Source organism: Trichomycterus rosablanca, chromosome 25 (assembly GCF_030014385.1).
Source record: "Trichomycterus rosablanca isolate fTriRos1 chromosome 25, fTriRos1.hap1, whole genome shotgun sequence".
Classification (NCBI taxonomy): Eukaryota; Metazoa; Chordata; class Actinopteri; order Siluriformes; family Trichomycteridae; genus Trichomycterus; species Trichomycterus rosablanca.
In genome coordinates, this window is record NC_086012.1 from 14,747,376 (window position 1) to 14,758,214 (window position 10,839).

The following is a 10,839-nucleotide window of genomic DNA, read 5'->3' on the forward strand; positions in this document are numbered from 1 at the left end:
AGGGGTGCAGAAGGGAGTCAATTATGGACAATAACAGCCTCACCTTCAGTGCTGTGCAATAAAAAGGCACAGTGGTGTACAGACTTGAAAAAACTTACTAAAATCTTCATGTTAAGTATTAAAGGGCTTTAGAAGTTATGGATAAAAATGTTTCAGTTTAACCTCCGACAGTTTAAGCATTCAGTGGTGTGAGTCCTGTGTGTTCTTTAGGGGAAGGAAGGCAAGTAAAGGATTGACTTAGGGTAAGGTTACTCCAGCCTTACACATTCCTAAGGGGTGCACTGATCTCCATGAAAAGCTCTGACTCAGAAACAAGAAAACTGGAGGTCAGGTTACATTAAACCGAGTATCCATTAAAAGGAACCCTCACAGGGAAACGCTGACATATAAATCGACAGATCTCTCGCTATCACCACATTACTAATGTTACATGCAATAACAGCAGTAAATGCACGACAGCAATGAAACACAGTAAAGGGAAACAAGTATATTAAAGATAGCTAAATATAGTTCCAGTGCACAAATCCTTTTTAACTTTACATACAAAATGGTTTTAAAGTAAGGTTTAAAAAACAGAATTAATAAGGAAAGGGTATTCATACAGTATATTAAAATACTAATAGTATAATAAGTAGCAATTATGGTGAAGGACAAAGAATTAAACCACACTCCAATGGAAAGATATGAATAGACACAATGGCAAATCAAACACCTTTTGCATCCCTGTCAGTACAAAGTTCATGCAACATTTAAACAGACAACAATTAGTGATGCCACAGTGGGTAGCCCTGTCGCCTCACAGCAAGAAGGTCTTGGGTTCTACTTCCAGGTGGAGTTTACATGTTCTCCCTGTGTCTGTGTGGGTTTCCTCTGGGAGCTCCGGTTTCCTCCCACAGTCCAAAGACGTGCAAGTGAGGTGAATTGAGGATACAAAATTGTCCATGACTGTGTTTGAATTCCTTGGTTCAAAACTCGGTGTTGTCACCAGTTGGCTGGGCGCCATCTAGCGGGCATAATTGGCGGTGCCTGCAGGGCGGTATGACCCGACTAGGGTAGGGTCTTTAAACGCTGTGTAAGGACCCTGATTAGCAGAGGCGCCTGTGCAGAATGCTTGGGTGAATAAGGGTTCCGCTAAGGGCTGTGCGTGGGTCGGAGGAGGCGTGAGCAGCAATATACACTCCTCAACTGCAATCGGGGATCCCCCAGCAGCAGAAGACAAAATGACTACGATGAATTGGGAGAAAATGCATAAAATATAATAGAAAAAAAAACTTGAATTGATGAATCTTGTGTAAGCAGTAACTACCTGTCCTGTCATAAATGTAACCAAAAGTGTCTAAAACATTATGTTAAAATCCTAAATAAATATATATTTGATAAATAAATAAATGTTAAGCAATAATTTGGTGATAAAGTCTGGCTCAGATTTTTAATAACATTATAATTTATCCTAAAAGGGTTGCAGTCATAGTACATAAACATTTCCCAAACTTGTTAAAGGGGTGGCTTTCTAAGAAACTGCCTGTAAACCACAAAGATCTTAAGTACAAAATAATCTAGCAGTGATAGTCTATGGAGGTTTCATGACTGTATGTTTGATTTTATAACACACTTTATTAATAGCTCAGCCGCTAATTAGAAAAGGTGTTCTCACTACTCGTTTGGCAGCGTGGTTTACTCTATCTTACTTAGATTATTTTAAACCTCTTCAACAAATTTAATGTGTTGAAAGATAAATAACGAAATTAAAAATAGAAATCAGTTAATGTTAGTACAGTATTTCTCAGTTTCATTTAGTTGGACTGTTTAGGTAACAATACTCAATGAGCTAATGCTAACGCTATGAGTATCAGTCTCATCTACATATTTTTAGTCTATAATGTGTTATACCAACATACCAATTCTATTCCTCCTTATCCTTGATTTCCTTATTAATACACATCTATTACTGTTCTTAAGTTCAAGGTTCAGGAAAAAAATATCTCGAAGACGTGATCCTAGGGATTAGCGGTTAGCCTGCATCAGCTGATCTAGATCCCAGAGCGAGAGTGTAAATGTCAAAGGCAAGACTTAAGAATAATGTGTAACCTAATAGGAAGCCAGTCTTCAAAGATGTGGAGTGTGAAGAACCCTGTCCGTAAAGCAAGCAGCCAGTAACACTGCAGTGGTCAAATCTATTAGATATGGCTGAATGTATAACCAAGCGTATGTGTTATTTTCATAGTATTTAATGCAGCCAATATTCTGTTTAATGAAAAAAAATATATTAAACACATTTCTTTATTCATATAAACATTCAGACCCTTAATTTAACACTTTGTAGAAACTCCTTTCTCATCAATTACAGCTGCAGATCTTCTTGTATACCTCTCTGCAGGCTTTGCAGAGCTAGATTTGGGTAGTTTTTCCCATTTTCCATAACAGATCCTCTCAAGCTTGGTAAGACTGGATGGTGTATTTAAACTGTCATCTTTAAATCTCTCCACAAATGTTTAAATGGGATTAAGTATGGGTTTTGTCTGGGCCACTTGAGGACGTTCATAGACTTGCGCTGAGGTTATTTTGGCTGTATGATTTGAGTCATTGCCGTTGTCCCAGTCTGAGTTTGCATGTAATTTGAAAGTGGTTAGGGGTTTTCCTTAAAAGTGTTTCTGTATTTAGATGCATTTATCTATCCCTAAGTTCTTATCTAGTTGTCCTGACCCTGCAGCTGAAAGCAACCCCATAGCATGATGCTGCCACCATGGTAGGGATGGTATCAGCTAGGTCATCTGTAGTGGCTTTTTTCCAGACATTATGCAAGTATGATTTTCTAAGTTGCTAGTTTATGACTAAAGTTGGTATAAGTATATATACAGTGTATCACAAAAGTGAGTACACCCCTCACATTTCTGCAAATATTTTATTATATCTTTTCATGGGACAACACTATAGAAATAAAACTTGGATATAACTTAGAGTAGTCAGTGTACAACTTGTATAGCAGTGTAGATTTACTGTCTTCTGAAAATAACTCAACACACAGCCATTAATGTCTAAATGGCTGGCAACATAAGTGAGTACACCCCACAGTGAACATGTCCAAATTGTGCCCAAAGTGTCAATATTTTGTGTGACCACCATTATTATCCAGTACTGCCTTAACCCTCCTGGGCATGGAATTCACCAGAGCTGCACAGGTTGCTACTGGAATCCTCTTCCACTCCTCCATGATAACATCACGGAGCTGGTGGATGTTAGACACCTTGAACTCCTCCACCTTCCACTTGAGGATGCGCCACAGGTGCTCAATTGGGTTTAGTCCATCACCTTTACCTTCAGCTTCCTCAGCAAGGCAGTTGTCATCTTGGAGGTTGTGTTTGGGGTCGTTATCCTGTTGGAAAACTGCCATGAGGCCCAGTTTTCGAAGGGAGGGGATCATGCTCTGTTTCAGAATGTCACAGTACATGTTGGAATTCATGTTTCCCTCAATGAACTGCAGCTCCCCAGTGCCAGCAACACTCATGCAGCCCAAGACCATGATGCTACCACCACCATGCTTGACTGTAGGCAAGATACAGTTGTCTTGGTACTTCTCACCAGGGCGCCGCCACACATGCTGGACACCATCTGAGCCAAACAAGTTTATCTTGGTCTCGTCAGACCACAGGGCATTCCAGTAATCCATGTTCTTGGACTGCTTGTCTTCAGCAAACTGTTTGCGGGCTTTCTTGTGCGTCAGCTTCCTTCTGGGATGACGACCATGCAGACCGAGTTGATGCAGTGTGCGGCGTATGGTCTGAGCACTGACAGGCTGACCTCCCACGTCTTCAACCTCTGCAGCAATGCTGGCAGCACTCATGTGTCTATTTTTTAAAGCCAACCTCTGGATATGACGCCGAACACGTGGACTCAACTTCTTTGGTCGACCCTGGCGAAGCCTGTTCCGAGTGGAACTGTCCTGGAAAACCGCTGTATGACCTTGGCCACCATGCTGTAGCTCAGTTTCAGGGTGTTAGCAATCTTCTTATAGCCCAGGCCATCTTTGTGGAGAGCAACAATTCTATTTCTCACATCCTCAGAGAGTTCTTTGCCATGAGGTGCCATGTTGAATATCCAGTGGCCAGTATGAGAGAATTGTACCCAAAACACCAAATTTAACAGCCCTGCTCCCCATTTACACCTGGGACCTTGACACATGACACCAGGGAGGGACAACGACACATTTGGGCACAATTTGGACATGTTCACTGTGGGGTGTACTCACTTATGTTGCCAGCTATTTAGACATTAATGGCTGTGTGTTGAGTTATTTTCAGAAGACAGTAAATCTACACTGCTATACAAGCTGTACACTGACTACTCTAAGTTATATCCAAGTTTCATGTCTATAGTGTTGTCCCATGAAAAGATATAATGAAATATTTGCAGAAATGTGAGGGGTGTACTCACTTTTGTGATACACTGTATATATTATTTCTTGTTGTATACGTTAATCTTGCATATAGTGGTACAATCAATTTGTGTGTCAACATGACATAAAACTCAACAGCCACACTAACCTCAAGCAAACCCACATCAATCTATTTTGCCGTAAATCTTGATCCATGCTCCTCTCTCATCAGTTCTATTTCAGGGTGGACAGGTTGGACACTGAGAAGACCATTCTGGTGAAATCATCGTTCCATCATATCATCAGCCTGGAAAATAAATTCCTCTGGCTAGCTGATACAGGAACGTCTTACCAACAACTGGCAAGACTAATCCACCAAGGAGGAACTTAAGAGGCGACAGCTGACGTCTCAGAATACATCGGAGTCTAAGCGGAGTGTCTTGGGGTGCAGTTAGACTGAAGCCCATCTGACTCAGACACTTATAAACATTCACTTACTTACACAATAGCTTTTTATTATTAATAATTAATAATGATAATAACAGTCAGTATGAAAACATGCACAACTATTCACAAACACTAGAGGTAAGGATTAAAGCCAGGTCCCAGAATACTGGTGCTGTTTTGCACTCACTCTACCTGCTGCAACATAATTATGACATTTAGCAGCTACTAGTGGTGTGCAGTACTGCAAAATTTGGTATCGATTGATACCAAGTAAATACAGGGCTAGTATCACCGATACAGATACTTTTTAATAATTAAGGTAGATTCATCATCAAATTGCTAAATCTGAATGAATTTTCATGACCTTTAAGTGTATTATTGTAATACATAAATTTTTGTAAGTATCTGCTCTCAGTAGGGTTGTAGATAAATTCAGTTGTTTAAAGCGGTCAGATTTCTTGTTTCTGGTGCTTTACTTTCTCACAATGTTACCATCATGGCGTATCACCACAAAGTGGCTAACTCATACCACATAGTTGTGTTTGCTGGGTGAATAAATTTGTACATTTTTAATAGTGACCGAATATATGTTTCCTTGTTTTTTTTAAATTAAAAAATCGATGCTATTCTGTTTACATTTATAAGCACAAGGTCAAAAGAGAAGAGCACTTATTCACCAAAACACAAACACGCGGGGTAAGAGCCTCACTACGCATGCTCCGATTCATTTGCGTACAATGCGTAGGGTGCGCAAAGTGCGTAAGGTGCGTCTGTACTTTACGTACTGATCGTTTACACTATTATTTCCATAAAATTGACCCTATTTCTGTATGTGCAAAGCAAAGTATTCAAAAACTTACAATCTTCCAATGCCTACCAACGTACTGATGTCTGTTAGGATTTTAACAACATAACAGCGTGATGGTACCACAACAAAACACAGAAGAGCAGGAGGGGAGGAGCGAGGTGAGCATGTAAGATGTGAGAGGAGCGGAGTCTGTACAGACATTTTTTGTCATCTTTAAATGAGGATACTGTATTTTACTAATGTATTGCTCAATGCACACATACTCAGCAAAAGAAATCTGTGCCACAGTACCACATGACTCCCTGCGTTCGTGAACTTCTGTCATTCAACTTCATGGCCAGCAGAGGGCGCCACTGGACCAAGATTGGTTTTTCACAGCAGCGCTTTGGAAAAATAAAAAGAATCATGATATGATTAAGAAGTCTGACAGGTAGACTGTGTATGTGGGGGGTCCTTTACTTTATTTCACCTAATTATTTCCCCAAGCAACAGGCCACTTCATGCAGCACATCTTAATGAAGATGGTTGACAGTATTTTTTTTTACAGAAAAAGCTGTGAAAAGACAGCTTTAAAGACTTGCCATTCATAATCAATCAGAAAAATTGGACCAAGTACACAATTGTTGTAAATGCAGGAACAGAATTCAGCTTTATTATGCTGAAAGGCTTTTACTTTATTTTACTAATAAATTAAGCATAACATGCATTTTGTAAGTGCAGGTAGTGGTGGCAGGTTGCACCTCATCAGCATCCTACAAGCCCTGTGCCTTAATTAAGCACAACTCATGTCTTTCCAAGGTCAACTGAAAGATATTACATTTCTTCAGGACCATTGAGCTGTATTTTCTGACATGCTGGGAGTAAAATAGAAAAATGTTGTACTGTTCTGTCATGCTATACTTCATGACACACCAAAAGCGTGATGTGAGTAATAATTTCTATAAATATTAAAGATATTCCAATGCTTTAAAAATAAAAAGGAAGTGAAAACTGCCATTGAATCACTTATTATCAGTTGTAAGGTCATGAATCAGAAAATGAAACTGCATTTTACAATCCTGTTTTTAAATAGCACAGTGGTGTCATTCATTCATTCATTCATACAATTTTCTATTTATTTATTTACCTTTCTTTAACCAGACAAGACATTAAGAACAAGTTCTTATTTACAATGACAGCCTGTCAAGTGCACTTGTGGAAAGAAGAAAGAAGGAACATTTACATTTACATTTTCAGCATTTAGCAGACGCTTTTATCCAATGAGCGGAACACGATGAGCAATTAAGGGTTAAGGGCCTTGCTCAGGGACCCAACAGTGGCAACTTGGTGGTGGCGGGGCTTGAACCTTCTGTTTACTAGTCCAGTACCTTAACCACTGCTATCACTGGCCATCACACAACATATCACATAAAACAGTTACAAATATCATTAATATGCCTTTGATTAAATCCTTAAAAGCAGCAACATAAATGAATTTGTCTAGTTTTGAAGTTCTTTGTAACACATTCCAGTCATTTGAAGCAGCATATTAAACTGATTGAACTGACTAAAGAGTGTATTGGATTTAGGGGCTTTTACTTTGATATATTGTGAGGACCTTGTATTATATCTTTAGCTCTTTAGTTTCATTAGGCATGTGCCCACTGTAATCTTGTTCTTGCCTGACAAGAGTAGAACCAAGTCACTTACATCACATTGTTTCTCATTCTGATGTTTCATGTGAGCATTAACTGAAACACGTGTTCCTAATAAAGTGACCAGTTAATACAGATATGTATAAAATATATTAAAAAACAGTGAATACAGATTGTGGTTGTACATCAGCCACATTTGTTCCTTTGTTTGGATGTGTTGGAGCAGGAGGTATATCATTATAACCCCCATATTTTATACCACTCATTAAGGAACGCCAGTGCCCCTCCCTGTTCATACAGGTCACACAGTTCTCACACGGTCTTGAGAAATCATTTAAAGACTCTCAGCATTCATCTCAGTCTATATCAGGCCAGTTACAGTTCAGCACAGAGCTGATGTAGTTTTAGGAACAACAGGGGTCTTTCACAGACCATTTTTCCTTCTTGTGTGGGTAATAATGTGAGGGAGGCTGGGCAGTAGGTGGGGGGGCTCTTCTTTAACCTGATTGGCTGAGAGAATCTAGACTGATAGGTTTGCACTTCTAAATACTTTAGCTTGATGTTTTTTAAATGTGCTTTATTTCACAATTATTCCATGAACTTCAGGAAAACACTTACAGGAACGTGAAGAACATTCTGGAAACATTAATACAAACACACACTCACACGCAAATGTAAAAAGGTTTTTAGGAAGGACTGAACAGCCAGCTGGTGAACCTGGGTTAATATGAGACAGAAACACTGCTTAGTGTTATTTTTCCACTATATAAGAAGAAATTCATTTAAAATGGTTCAGATTATTGATGTTGGATTGACCGTGGGCAACACAGTCAAGCAAGCTTAACATCAATGGGCTTAGAGACTTTTGAGTATAAACGAAGCCTTTATTAAGCACTTCATGTCTTGACTAAAGATTGCAGCAGATCACATAAACAGCCTCTGAGCTTTTGTCGATGTAAAACTTGCTTGACAATGGACACTGTCACTCATGCTTCCCATGCTGGATCTGTCTTGCCAATCTATTCCATGTAAGTGGAACAGTCAAACCAGTGATGTTTATACTGCTCACAAACAAGATATAATTTGAGGTAAATCACAATAACCATCAAGGTATTAGGAGGCCATGACACAAAGTTAAGTGACATGACAAAACCTGTACACCGTCAAATTAATAATCCAAGATGGTGTTTGTTTTTTACTTTTGGCTATTAATAAAATAACTCACATTTGTGAAAGTTGGCAGTCCCTAGTCAATAAAGGAAGCACACACACACACACACACACATAGAGAAAGCGCATGAATAAGCAATATAACATACCAGCCTACACAATGTTCCCCAGAATTAAAACACTATTTATAAAGTGTTACTTCTGCATTATGCTGCTTGTAAGCCTGGATATGAGTTGGTCAGTATTGGTTGTGTAATCTTGATTCATCTTGTCCTCATATGATCCCTGTTAGATTTTCTCCAGTGACGTACAACTTTGTTTAGGTCAATACAACGCAGATAGCAATGTTCAAATAACAACAGACAAGATGCCAATGCTACACCAAAAAATGTAAAGATTTAAAAATGTGCTTAGTCATTAATCACATTAGAGTTGTTAAACTGAAGTGTGTTTTTTTTCCATAAACCTGAAAATGTGCAAGGTAGATTGGCTGCTGCTTACTGTTAGAGTGAGTGAATGTGTGACTGTGTTGACCTGTGATGGACTGCTCCCCTGTCCAGGTGTATTTTTTGTAAAGTGGTTAGCAAAATGCATGATTGAACTAATAAATGACTTTAATAAATTAATAAATGAATTTCCAACAGGACACTGTTATTTGTGGTTTTACAGTATAAGTACTTAAAAAAATTATTATTCTTTATGGTAATTGTTTACACACTTCTCATAGGGTAGATAAACTCTGGGTTTTAAGCATGTGAACAAGCATTGTTTGATCAGAGAGCAGGTACAGCCAGTGACAGCTATAGTGTCAAGGACAATTCTTGGAAAAACATCAAAAAGAGAAAGAAATACAAACTTAATGAACCTGTCAGGAAGGTCAGAATATGGCTGAGAAGTTTAAATCAGTATTTTTCACCACATTACAAACCCTATTTCGGGACAAATTAAGACATTTTGTACAATAATATCAACAAGACAAACAAGAATCTGTAAAGTTAATTTTCTTGAACCTTAAATCAGTTCTAAAAACGTTTAATGCAAAAGATGAAAGGACCAGCCAGCCTGTTCATCAGTGTCCACATATTTCAGACATATTATTTTAGAGAGACATATGCCATATACAAGGTGGCATGTATTTGTTTACAGCCCATAGTTATTTCAGCAAGACAATGCCAGAATTCATTCTGCACTCGCTACAACATTGTGACTTTGTAGACAGAGAGTTTGTGTGCTTGACTGGCCTGTCTGCAGTCCAGATGTTCATGTCCCAACTTTTTCTGAGTGTGTTGCAGGCATCAAATGCTAATGTTTATATTTCTAAAAAAAAAATAACACAATTATGTGGGTCAGTGAAAACATTGTAAATCTTTTCTTTGTACTTTTGTCAGTTAAGTAAAGGCTCAAGAGAATTAACAAATCACACACTCTTGTTTTAACTGCATTTTTCAAAATGCTGTTAAATATTTTTTATGAAATGGGGGTTGTTCAGACAGTGACCAAAATGATTAATTTGTTGATGTGTTTGATGACATTATAGAAGTTCTACTATGTAATTTACATGTGTGGCTTGGTCATTATTTCCTTGTTAGTGATTGTTTGTGAAGACTTCTCTCTGCCATTACCACTCTGCCAAGATTAGTTGAGGTTAGGTGACTGCCCTCAATGAAAAGTACATAAAAGAATATAATAGAAAGCCCTTATTTGTCATGTATACATATACAGTACAATAAAATTATTTTGCTGTGTATCCCAGCTTGTTTGGAAGCCAATGTACAGTGTACATGAATCAGAGAGGGTTAAGGGCCTTGTTCTAGGACCCAACAGTGGCTGCATGGCAGAGCTGGGGTTTGAACTCAAAACCTTCTAATTGATAGCACAATGCTCTCCCTACTAGGCTATCTCTTCCCCGTGCAACAGCGGACTCATGCCAAGGTCGAAAAGGAAACACAAACTGTAACCTTATGCTTGAAGCAAATGTAATCCGACAACCACCAAAACAGGCCTGCCAGTAATTTAAAGCTCCTGGAATGTGTTTAACTCTGTCCATAGTCAAGTGAGCTTTACATCAGAATGGTCAGAAAGAACGTATTTTGTACAAAGACGGGCTTTTTATACGTATATAACTGTGTGTACACTTTTGATTTAAACTTTACATAGAATAGGAGAATAAATAAAGAAATTACTTTTACTGCTTGTTTATTTATTTTATTCACCTCAGGTCCAATCTGAATGAACCTGAGAATCACGTGACCCCGGTTTCTCTGCTTGAGTGACAGTTGGCTCAGGTTCTTCTTTGACTCGTTAATCCACGCCCACATGTTCAGGTTCAGCCAATCACAACAGAGGATGAGGGTATAAAAGTCTCAGAGCAGCCGCCGGTTAATAAACTTGTTCTTGCTTTAAGTTAT